We start from the raw sequence: 12246 nt of genomic DNA, 5'->3' as shown, positions 1-12246 counted from the left end.
GTCAAACAGAAGTCTACCAGCCATTGGCCACAATTTGTTTCTGAGCCACTGTGTCCAATCAGGAGATTTGCTCCTGTGTTTTAACAGCGAAATTGAAGGAGGGAATGTAGGATGAGGATGGGAATTGTGTGTGTGTGTGTGTTTCTGTGTGTGTATGTGTGTATTAAGGGGATTGAGGTGAACCCTTGGCCTGTGGCAGGACCCCATGTACCCTGGTCAACCTTTCACCTTGGCGCCGTGCTATGAGTGTCTGCCAAGGGTGACTGAAAGTCCACTGACAGACACAGGGTAGTAATATAAACAGATTTACTCCCACCCCTCTCTTTCCTATTCTCCACTCTCTCACATGATGGTTCTTCTGTCTTATAGGCCACAACTCCCCTTTTCCTCCCTCATTTATTTTCCTCCTCTAGCACTCTCTTATTACTCCCTTTATCTCTCTTCATCTTTCCTACTCATCTTTCTCTCTCTCTCTCTCTCTCTCTCTCTCTCTCTCTCTCTCTCTCTCTCTCTCTCTCTCTCTCTCTCTCTCTCTCTCTCTCTCTGTGCAGTTAGGGATGACTTTCCGGTAGATTAGGGACGGAGGCAGATGTGTCGTGGCAGGTGTTGATGTTCACTAATGAGCTCCTCTTAGGGATGAATCTGACATATGTTGTGCCCCATGCCATGCTCCAGTGCCTTCCATCCAGGTGTGACCATCTATGGGGTACACAGAGGGTGAACCGGGGTCCACTGGAGGTCAGAGGAAGCTCTGGGTGAGGTGTGTGTGTGTGTACTGAGTGAATGACTGAGTGAGTTAGTGTGTGTGTGTTTGTGTGTGTGGGTATTGAGTGACATTATATCCACACTAATTGGTGTTAGTGGTTCTAAACCTCTCTCTCATGTATTTGTACTGTGTATATTGTGGTATAACCTGTTTTCAGTATAGGGGTTTTCTTTAGCAGTTTCAAATCATACAGTTGGCATGTTTCTTTTTTTATAGCCTACCGGCTTTTTGTTTAGCCAAATGGCATGTGGTCTTGCCGTTATGCTATTGGTGTTTCAGCTGTTTTTCCACCAGGGCAAACCTTTTGCATCATTCTTAATTTTGACTCCATAATCGCAGGAGGTTGGTGGCACCTTATTTGGGGAGGACGAACAATCTTGTGTACTAATGGCTGACAGACAGGCAAGTAAGTAGCAGTCTATCCCATTCCTCTAGTTCTGAAGGTCTGAAACATACTACCAGTTGGTAGTCTTCTACTCTCATTAGACAGATCTGGGTACCCAGTCTTGGTAAGCTCCTCTCGAGTAGCCCCCCGGGTCATACCTGGATTGGGTCGTAGCAACTCATTTCTCAAGAGAGGGAGAAACTGTGCCAACATTGGCGCCCTATAAACGAGGTATGGATTGGCACCCAATTAAGGCTCGTCCCCTCCCCTCCCCCTAGCACCAGGAAGCGCACCATCATTTCCCACCGTCTTTCAAAGTGTGTTGCATTATGGGGATAAAAAGTGTCTGACTTGTGCCTACATGTCAACTGCATGAACTTTACAACGACCACGTGATCAAAGGTCATGAAGTTTCTACTGCAGTCAACTTTTCTGCAGTTGCTCCTCACCAGCTGCAACTTGCAGCTATTGCCTGCATTGTCGAATATACCGTGGATATGTACAAATTAATGTGATATTTGAGGCTCTCTCTCCCCAATTTATAGTACAGTGTACACACATATACTTACAGGGTGTGAGTGTGTGATATGGGGGTTGGAGACACGTTTATTACTTTTATAAACAAAACACTGCCATGTTACACTGAGCCTTGCTGTTGGAAAACCACATGCATGTGCAACTTTCAGCGGCAGCAGATGCACCTCCCCCGACATCACTCCTCGACCTTCGTCAGCAGTCGGTTGTTTCAGCCTCACCACTCAAACAAGCCCAATTTTTGTGCGAGCTGGCAATTAACATTCCTAAAGTGACTAATAAACTATTCGAATGATTTGCGAAATGTACAATAATTAACAGGCATCGTAAATGAAGTACAATAAAGTTTGGCGAACAAACGTTTTGTCTCTCCGAGAGCCTAATTAACGAACTGACGGTGTAACCAAACAAACACTGAAGCGGAATAAATGAACCTGCCCATATCAAGTATTACGCCAAAGTAACCAACGCAATAAATAGCACCATGACATTACACATGATTCAGAGGACGAAGGAGTCTTCTGTAGGAGGGAGGTTTGTTAAGATCCCAGACGCTCAGTCTGAACATTAACACGCATCGCTTGCGGAACGGTTTTGGAAGGGTTAGTGTTCCCACACGGCCATATGTCCATGTTACAGCGCTAGTCTATGGCAAACAGACTAGTTAGCTAGTTAGCTATCTAGCTCTGAACACCTGTGTGCAACTGTAACTCAGGAAGTGTAGCGGAAGTGTAGCGTCGTCGGATGGAGGCACCCATAGCTGTATGGATCTGTGCAAAACCGCTACAGTCGGTGTTTATTTTTTTATTTGAAGGATTGAAGATAACGTTTTCGAAAGCCATATCGCAAGCGAAGGTTATTGACGTTTCGAAACCATTAAAACACAGCGCAGGGATTGTAGTTCACATGATGCAGTCGTGGGCGAAGCTAATGACCGAGAACTGTAGGGAGAAGACAGAATGGCACCTTGAGTTTTCGGGAGCTGGTTACAGCACGTGCACGGCCGGTGTAAAAGGCGCAAAATGCCTCAGCTGGCTGGCTTTTCCTGCGATTGAACTGCATATTTCAGCACTTTTGAGGTCAATTGAATGAATTCAAATCTAGAGTTAAGAAATTATAGTATAACAGCGTAGATGTTGTATAGTTGCTTAATTATCTACTACCAGATGAAAGTAAACAAATAGTTTTCCTATACATCAATCTAGTTTAGGCCATGCCCATGAACATGGATGTAGGCCTAAAGGCTAGCTATAGGCCTATGAAAGCCATAACATAACATGTTTTTTTGTTGATGCCAGCAGTAGATGGTAGATATGCAGATATTGGAATTGTGTTACTGCTATGTAGACCTATTCTGTTCTGTAATATCAAGTGCCACTGCCAAACCTGAAATTCCTATGGGAACAAAGTTATTCAATAGGCTACATTGAGTCAGGTACTGTTTTTGATGGTTCCTCACATCATACCATTGTGTTGCCCACATCACCAAGGCATGACCTCAGGGAAAACATAAAGGCTTTGGTTTAAAAATGTTTCTTCACCCCATCACACTGGCATCAGTTCAACCATGTCCCCTCCCGATCACTCCAAAGGAATGTGATTTATGAATAGCGAAGGAAACATGCATGAAGATACTTGTTTGTAACAAACTGATAATGCAGGTGGCAGTGGGTTCACATGTCCTATGAAGATTGTTCTAGCTAGCCCCTCCAAAATGTTTTTTTTTCACTCTAGCCAAGACATGTGATGAATGCATGTCTTACTGTGGGAGTTCTCTCACTCCTACAAGCTTTGTTCAAGTCCCCTTCACCACTTTGTAAAGGGCTGCCATGTGCTTCATTGTCTTCTTAACAATCGTACATTTGAACCATAATCTCCCGTCACAACATTGCAGATAAAAGATAATTATCTCCTTTTGTGAGGTGCCTTCAGGCTCCTTTGGCCGGCCTAGCAGACAACATGCCTAAACCCTCATCATCCCACACACAACCGATGACTGCAGTGAGTCAGCTTGCCTGCTCGATGAGAGAAACGCCAACCTACCAAGTAAAAATCTCTAGACGTTTGTGTGTGTGTGAGGCTGTGTGTGTACGTGTGGGTGTGTGTGTGAGGCTATGTGTGTACGCGTGGGTGTGTGTGCAAGGCAGTGGAGGCTGGTGACGTAAAAAGAAAATAGAGGAAGATGGCAGACCCACGGTACAATCGCGGAACGCACGGAGACAACGAAGCGTGTTTCAAATATTATTTGAACCTAAAGCGTTTAATAAATACATTTATAGTACAATATTATGGGGAATGGGAATGAGAGGGCTACTTCCACCGTGTTGGAAAGGGATCACAGCAGTGATTGAATGAGGGTATGAGGCGTGAGTTGAGGTGTTCAGAGGCTTGACCAGTGCAGGACAGGATTTGACTGGGAAGACAAAAAACAATAACACAACACACCACACACCACACAAAAGAGCTAAGAATGAGTTAGTCCAAGCAAGGAGTAAAATTATTGATGTGTGTTTGTGTATGTGATTGACTCTACATACAGTAATGAGATAAAATTGATAGGGGTACTCACAGTGCTTGGAGAGGAAACATTCAATGTGCCAGTAGATGAGCGGGCACATGAGACATGGCTTCAATTCATGTCATGAGAGAGTTGACAATGGTAGTGGAGTGGAGTGGTCATCACCTCTTAATCAGGGAACAGGAGGACCTTAGCTGTAAATACAAAAAGCACATACATTCCATTACAGCTGTGCCACCGTAGGTTTGGGCAACGAGTTTCTCTATGAAGTCAAACACAGACGGAGTGTCTTGCCCACTTGACACATCAAGGTAGCCCAAAAAACGTTCCTGAAGAAAGCCCTGATGATCTACATACCTGACGATAACTGACAACTGCAAGCAGAATGTCGGCACCTTAGGACCTGGAGTTTTTCCTTATATGTTAACCTAACTAGGAAAACTCTGGACCCTATAAGGTATGATGAAACCCCTGTCAAACTGCAGCTACCTTATATTTGTTCATATAAATTATATTTAGACTGGAGTAGGAGAGGGATTTCCTCTACCCAGAAACATAGACAACAGAACTCACAGGGCTGAGCTTGCTTCATGCATGTTTGCGTCATGCAGGCCTATGCAACTGTAGGCCTTATAAAACATTTACTCACATCTGTCATCACTATTATGTTGATTGATTAATTCCAGTGAATAATTTTGGATAAAAAATATGTAGGCAGCCTAGCCAGCCCCATTTTGAATATAGACTAAATTTGATCACATTCACATTTTCTGCTGATACATACATGGACTATAAATACATGACAATAACAATTAGTTTCCCCTGAGCAGATGGACAGGGCGCACAGGATGTAACATTATGAGGCTGTTCTTATTAGTAGCCTACAGTTGATCAGATTGAAAAAATAGTCTCATTTTCATCCCATACAGCATGTCAGATTTCAAATGTTTAGGTGTGTTTTTGCTTGGGTCCGTCCGGAGTGATTGTGTGTTGTCATCTTTGCTAAATAAATACTGGAGGAAAGTGGAAAGCCTCCTTGAGCGCACGCAAAAAAAAAGTGCTGCGTCAACCTCTCTCTTTAATCTACATTTTAATGGATGATGCGATGGAATCTATCAAATCATTCGGAAAAGACAGTTGAAAGTTCGATATGTGAGTATTTATAAGATCCCTGCTTTTGTTTTGCTGTTTAGCTGAACGATCAATGTACCCACCTTTCGACCAAGGCTCAGACCTTCCAAAAAACAGGCAAGGCCAGCAATATTTGATATTATTTAACCAGGCATGTCAGTTAAGATCAAATTCTTATTTATAATGACAGCCTACTGGGGAACAGTGGGTTAACTGCCTTGTTCAGGGGCAGAACGACAGATTCTTACCTTGTTGGGTCAGGGATTCAATCCAGCAACGTTTCGTTTACTGGCCCAATGCTCTAACCACTAGGCTACCTTTTGCCCCAAATACAGGCAGCTTGATGAAAGGCTCCCTGTTAACCAGCTATACTTTTGATACCAATTGGCATTGAATACCCTCATCTTTTCATCCTTCTTCATGAAACTGATCTCAGGCAGAGGTCGACCCTCTGTTTAAATTCACACCTTTTCCGTGTACCCCAGATGATGAAAGGGGTTCTTCAACAAAAAGTCAACAACATTTCCGGCAGCGTTGGCCATTCTACCATTCTGGCGGAGAAAACTGCACACTCACGCTGGTAGCTAGCTAGCTACTGAAGTTAGCAGGGCTAACTTTGAACATTTTAAAATAAATTGCACTAACTGGACACAAAAATAAAGTTCTACAACCAAGAAAACAATTGATAATATACCTTTTCCGACTCCTGTAATTTGAAAAAACTCATTTGAATTGAAAAATATATATGCTCAACTCTCACTCTTAAACTCTATCCAACAATGTCAGCAAGCTTCTCAACACATAGAACCCCCACAGTGCTCTGTGACACAATCCCAATACAACACACTAGGTTCATTCTCTGATCCTAATTCTATGATTGGATGGACCACATGTCAGTTCATACTGCAAAAGCTTTGATTGGCTGGAGGACGTCCTCTAGAAGTTGTCATAATTACCATGTATGTCTATGGAAGGGGGTGAGGCCTACAAACCTCCTAGGTTTTGTATTGAGGTCAATGTAACCAGAGGAGGACAGAAGCTGTCCTCCGGCTACACCACGGTGCTACCCCAGGCTGTTGAAGTTGAGACCTGGCTGTAGACTAGGGTTAAAGATGGAGGAGCAGCAGGCCCACATGTGAGTGACAGACAGAGAGAGAGAGAGAGAGAGAGAGAGAGAGAGAGAGAGAGAGAGGGGAGAGGGTAGCCTGAGGGGAACGGCGTCTTGTGGAACACTGGAGGTGGCATCGTGTTAAAGTTCACAAGTTCACCTGGTGAGCACCTAAGAGGAATGCACCCTGGTCTTTGACAGGTGTGCTAGGGGGAGTGAGTGACGACTGGAGAGGTGAGGGGAGGAAAAACAGAGAGGTAGGCATGTAGGAGAGAGAGGGAAAGAGATGGTGGGGGCCTGGGGGTATAAGTCAGTATTTTAGGGGAGAATGTGGGTTGAGGTGAGATGTGTCTAACTCCCTCCAGTGCTTCTCTCTCTCTCTCTCCCTCTCCCTCTCTCTCTCCCTCTCTCTTTCTCTATCTCTCTCTCTCCCTCTCTCTCTCTCTCTCTCTCTCTCTCTCTCTCTCTCTCTCTCTCTCTCTCTCTCTCTCTTTCTCTCTCTCTCTCTCTCTCTCTCTCTCTCTCTCTCTCTCTCTCTCTCTCTCTCTCTCTCTTTCCATCCCATCTCTGTCAGGTGGAGAGTATTGCCTACGGCTCCAAACAGGCCAGAAAAGAGGAACATGAGTTCCATTGTCCCTGAGAACATCTCAAACAGGAATACACAACAGCTGTAAAAACCACACACTGGCAAACCCCTGACAACAATAGCCCCTTCCCCCCCACACACGTTAGATCCCTTTAATCCCATGACATACATCACAAATCCTGATGAATCTTCCTATTAGCATTGGCACCTAAAGTGCCATTTATGAACTCATCCTTCCAGCTCAACTCCCTCCATGTTGTCAATGCCTGTGTAGGATCGCATAGCCCATCTAGCTATTCCTCACAGTACCGGCATGATATACCCCAAAGGACACCCGTCTCTCAGAGCCTTCCTCAAACCCATCCTCACCTGTAAAAACCACAAACATCACTTGCATGGGCCCGCCTCCAGAATTTCCCATCATAAGCCAGGTCCTTCATATTGTGGTGTATTCAACGTTCACCTGTATGACAACTTCAAGCCAGTCACATGACACCTTCAAGCCAGTCACATGACACCTTCAAGCCAGTCACATGACACCTTCAAGCCAGTCACATGAAACCTTCAAGCCAGTCACAACCCCACAGACAGACAGAGCAAACAGACATTGATGTTGATGTTTTCTTCATTGGTTGTGTGTTGGTTTGGCAGCGTTGTTCAGGGACACCCATTAAGTTGTGTTTGATAGGGATAGGATCTTGGCATGGGACGGCCAACCTGGGAGGGGGTGTTTGATGTGTGTGGAGTGTCTGGCAGCGCCTCTCTTTATCAACATTTAGGTATGCATTAATTACCACGTACTCTGTGAGTGAACGGAGGCTAGATAAATTAGACAGGATTTTTGTGTGCACAGGTGGATGTGTATTAACTTGTGTGTAGTCAATGTATTATATCTTAGCTATTTTAAGTTGATCATATAGTTTGGTCTTATGTTAATATATGATGAGGTAATCAGTGTGTTTTTCAATAAACTGGCCTTTCAGAGCAGACATTAAATCAAGACTTTCTTGCTATCTGTGTGCATGTGTGTGTATATACTCCCAACAGAAAGTGTAACTAACAGGGTAACCTCTGTGTGTGTTCATTGACTGCCCAGAGCCTGCGGCTGTTTACATAGAACTCTGCGATAGTTCCAACTCAGTCTGAGATGTCACATGTCATTGACTCCCAGCAGCCAATCAGACAAGCCTTATTAAATAAATATGGTAATCCTGCTGTGGACGTCGGTTTACTCACATGCTGGGATCTTGAGTAGTTATCTACACTACAGCACCTGAGGAAGTCACAGGAGTGATCAGGGAAGTGACTAAACACATTAGTGCAACCCTCATACCTCCCTCCTTCCCTACCCCCACCCACACGCAACAGACAGACACACACACACACACACACACACACACACACACACACACACACACACACACACACACACACACACACACACACACACACACACACACACACACACACACACACACACACACACACACACACACGTATAGATATATTGATACTGTATATTGTGTTTCTTCAATATTAGCTGAGGAAGTGTGTGTTTGTGTACATATTTAGCTTTGTGAGTCTCTGTGTTTGTTCTAGAACAGTTTTGTCGGGGTTGCTTAGTGGACTTGCTGTCTGAATGTGTCCTGCCCAAAAACGTCCTCCCACCCTCACCCCTCACCCCCCCCACCTCCCCCACCCATGTCCCTCTGGAATCCCAGTGAGTGTTTGGACTGGAGGCGGGGAGCAGAGACTGCTCGTGTTTTCATAGAAAAAGCTCTTTCCTGAGGTAATGGTGGCCTGGGTTGACCGCTGCCTGCTACACAGCAAGAGAGCAGCAGCTCCCTGGAGATGGGTTAAGGCTGGCCTCAGATCAGATCTCCTTTACTTGAATTGTAACGTTCCGTTAGAGGTATTCAGTAACCTCTGATCCTGGACCAGTTGTTAAAGGAACCACATCTCTTGACTTACCTGCTGAGCTCAGGTGGGCAGTGGGCAACAGTACAGTGATGAGACATTAGGGGGAGAGAGGGGAGTGACATCTGTTGCTATGGAGATATGGACAATAATGAAGGGTGGGACATAATCCTACAACTAATACTAAGGAAAGGGTACTATAAACAAACAATCATCCGCCATAAAAAATAGGGTACATGGTCCAATGCAATTTGGCCTCAGTACCTTGTTATAGCCTGTGAAGTACCAGAGATCAGGTGGGTTGAGTATTTATCAACGTAGTGAGTGATTTGACAGAGTGGAGGTAAATGAACTATCCAAAGTGCTTGGCTGGGACACTGCAGTGACCCTCTCCATAGGAAGTTAGTGGCAAATTGGGGGTTGAACTCAGAGAGGAAAGACTTTAGGCTCTAATTTGCTAAAGTGCTTCCCTAAACGCCAAGGAGCTACCTATACCAGACTTTGACCTTTAGTCTACATCACAGCACAAGGCTGTACCCTCTATCTTTAGCTTCTTGACCCCTGACTGCACTCTCATAGGTCTACTCAAGGAAACTAGAAATGGACACTAGAAGACCACTTAACTGTAGTATTTCTCTAGATTTAGATTTGCACCCTGGGTTGTGTAAGAGAGGAGCGGTTGAAAAGCGGGAATGCACTCCTGTCAACACCCGAGCCAATCGAGAGAGCTTTTGTTTATTTAAACGACTCCCAATCGCTAGCAGTGAACCAGGAAGCAGCAGGTGCCTCGGTCTAATGGCAGTCAGAAACAGTACAGTTCACAGTGGATAAACAGGTTGGGATAGGGTGAGGATGGAGGGTAAGGGGAGAGGGATAGGGGGAAAGCTCACCTCTTGGAAGAGGAATTAGGCCTCCCTGACTAGTTTACTGTCAAATGTGTAAGTCGTTTGTTGTTTTTGTTGCTGGTGTTGGTTGTTGTTATATTTTGGCTGCTTTGAGAAGGCTGGCCGCTGGTGGTGTTGGCAGGCCTGAGGGTGGATAGGGGAACAGTCAGGGGAGGAGGAGAGGGGGAGAGAGGGGTCCTTTGTTGGGTGCAGTTTGGGCTCAAGTCTCCCTTGTGGCTCTGTTGCTCTCCACTGCCCTGGCACCCTGTCCTGTACACATCCCACCATAACAGGATAAATGAGCTTTTTCCTTCTATTGTTCCCTTTCTTCCATTCCTCCTCTTTGGTTCTCCCTCTCTTTCTTTGTTGTTGTTGTTGTTGTTCAATGTCTGAAAGGCAATCACATTGCCTTTGCATTAACGCTTCTGTGGCCAAGCCATTAAGGATGATCTGTCACGGCTTTATTCCCAAATATCCTCAATCATTCTTTCCTGAGCTCCACCATAAAACCAAATAACTTTTCCCTCTTCCCACTCTTGAAGTATCTCAATTCATTATTTCTAGTTTGTCCTGGGACGGCACCACCCTCAAACCATGGGAGATGACGTAACCTATCGCCTTAAGCTTAGGAAGCTAATAACTGACCTTATTAAAACCTGAAATGTTTCTTGTTTATGTTCAGTTGTACAATGTGGCGGAACACTTCGGTGGTTTCTCCCACTCTTAGCTCTTACTCTACGAGCCAGGTGGAGGCTGAGGAGTGCCTGGGGGCAGGTAAGCTGAAGGGGAACAGGCAGAGGGAGGGGGGTGGGGGCTGGTTTCAGGTGACATGTTTCACTTGGGATTGACTCGAGCCTGTCCGGACATGCAGGGGAGAGCTGCTTAGAACAGCCTGAGGGAAAGAGAGAGAGAGAGAGAAAGGTGGATGAGGAAAAGCTAGAAAATGCTTCCACAGAATTTCCCAGAGATCTCTTTGGCCTTTCCTCATCTCACACCCTTTGTCTCCTTCTCCATCGCTCTCTATCGTTTACTTCTCCTCCTCTTTAAACCGTCACCTCCCTCCCTCCCTCCCTCCCTCGGCCGCTCTCTCTCTTTCTCTCTTTCTTTCTCTTTCACTTTTAAAAAATTCCATACTGATGAAATTGTTCCTGTAATTTTTGGCCTTGAGAAGCAAAACAGAAAAAGTCCCACATACCAAAGAACCATTGGGTAAATATAGTCGGACAGCCCAGATGTTTTTGCAGCTCTCTCTGTTCACTGGCTTCGTCTGGCGGTGACGGCAGGCCGTTTGCCATTGTCAGTATTTTGTACGCATGGGGATTAAGCAGCTGTTAGAGTTGAGTGGTGTTACGGAGGGGGAGAATGCAGTCACAGCACTCCCAGTCCAACCCAAACAGACCTGTCCTCAAACGTAGGGGATGCCCCATTGTCCCATTGTTTGGATACACTGTGTGATGATGGCGGCAGGTAGCCTAGCGGTTAAGAGCGTTGGGCCAGTAACCGTTTTGCCCTTGAGCATGGCAGTTAAGCATCAACAACTGCTCCCTGGGCGCTGGTGACATGGATGTTGATTAAGGCAGCCCCCCGCACCTCTCTGCTTCAGAGATGCAAAAGACACATTTCAGTTGTACGACTGACTAGGTATCCCCTTTCCTTCCTTTAACTGAACGGCTAAAGATTCTCAACTTCTTTTTCTGCGTGTCTTTAGGCCTTGTGTCCACTTACTAAGACAAAGGCATTCTGTGTAGTAAGGTATTTCGTTTGAAATGTTACCATCTATTGAAAGGTATGACTACCATGTTTTTCTGAAACAGATGTCTTCATAATTGTTCATGTGAAACAGCCCGTTATAGTTGGGCTACATGTTTGGCAAAAAGTCAGTTTATTAGCTGCGGGGGAGGAAGGGGATTGTTTGAAACATGTTTGTTGTCTTTCACTTGGAGGCTGGGAGAGAATGGGTCGAGCGTTTCATATTACAGTTTCCTTGTAGCAGATTTGCATTAAGACCAGTTCCATGAGCGCTTTTATATTTGCTCATGACATCACATCCAAAGGTGAATTTCCAATGAGATGGACAATAGGCGCCTGTGAGTCAACACTCAACAGCAACACAACGTTTGCATTAGTACTCTCAAATGCTCCCAGCAAACTAGCTACTGGCTTCCCAGTTTCGTATTTTCTCTTTCACACAGGTATTCCATGCTGTTGGTCTTGTAGGCTATATGCTTCAACAGCACAGCGAAGGTTCAGCTCACTGGCAGACAGGCAGGGAAACTGAACTCTCCATCACCCGGACCAAGATGCCTTGCAGGCAGCGATGCTCTGCTGAAAGGGGGTGGGGTGGGGGGATATTTATGGCTTATTAGCAAATGTTCTACAGGACAGGTAGAGTACCTAGATTTCTCTCTCTCTATACT

The sequence above is a fragment of the Oncorhynchus kisutch genome, linkage group LG9 (genome assembly GCF_002021735.2).
Source record: "Oncorhynchus kisutch isolate 150728-3 linkage group LG9, Okis_V2, whole genome shotgun sequence".
Lineage (NCBI taxonomy): Eukaryota > Metazoa > Chordata > Actinopteri > Salmoniformes > Salmonidae > Oncorhynchus > Oncorhynchus kisutch.
The sequence above is the reverse complement of the archived record's forward strand: the minus strand, read 5'-3'. Positions refer to the sequence as shown.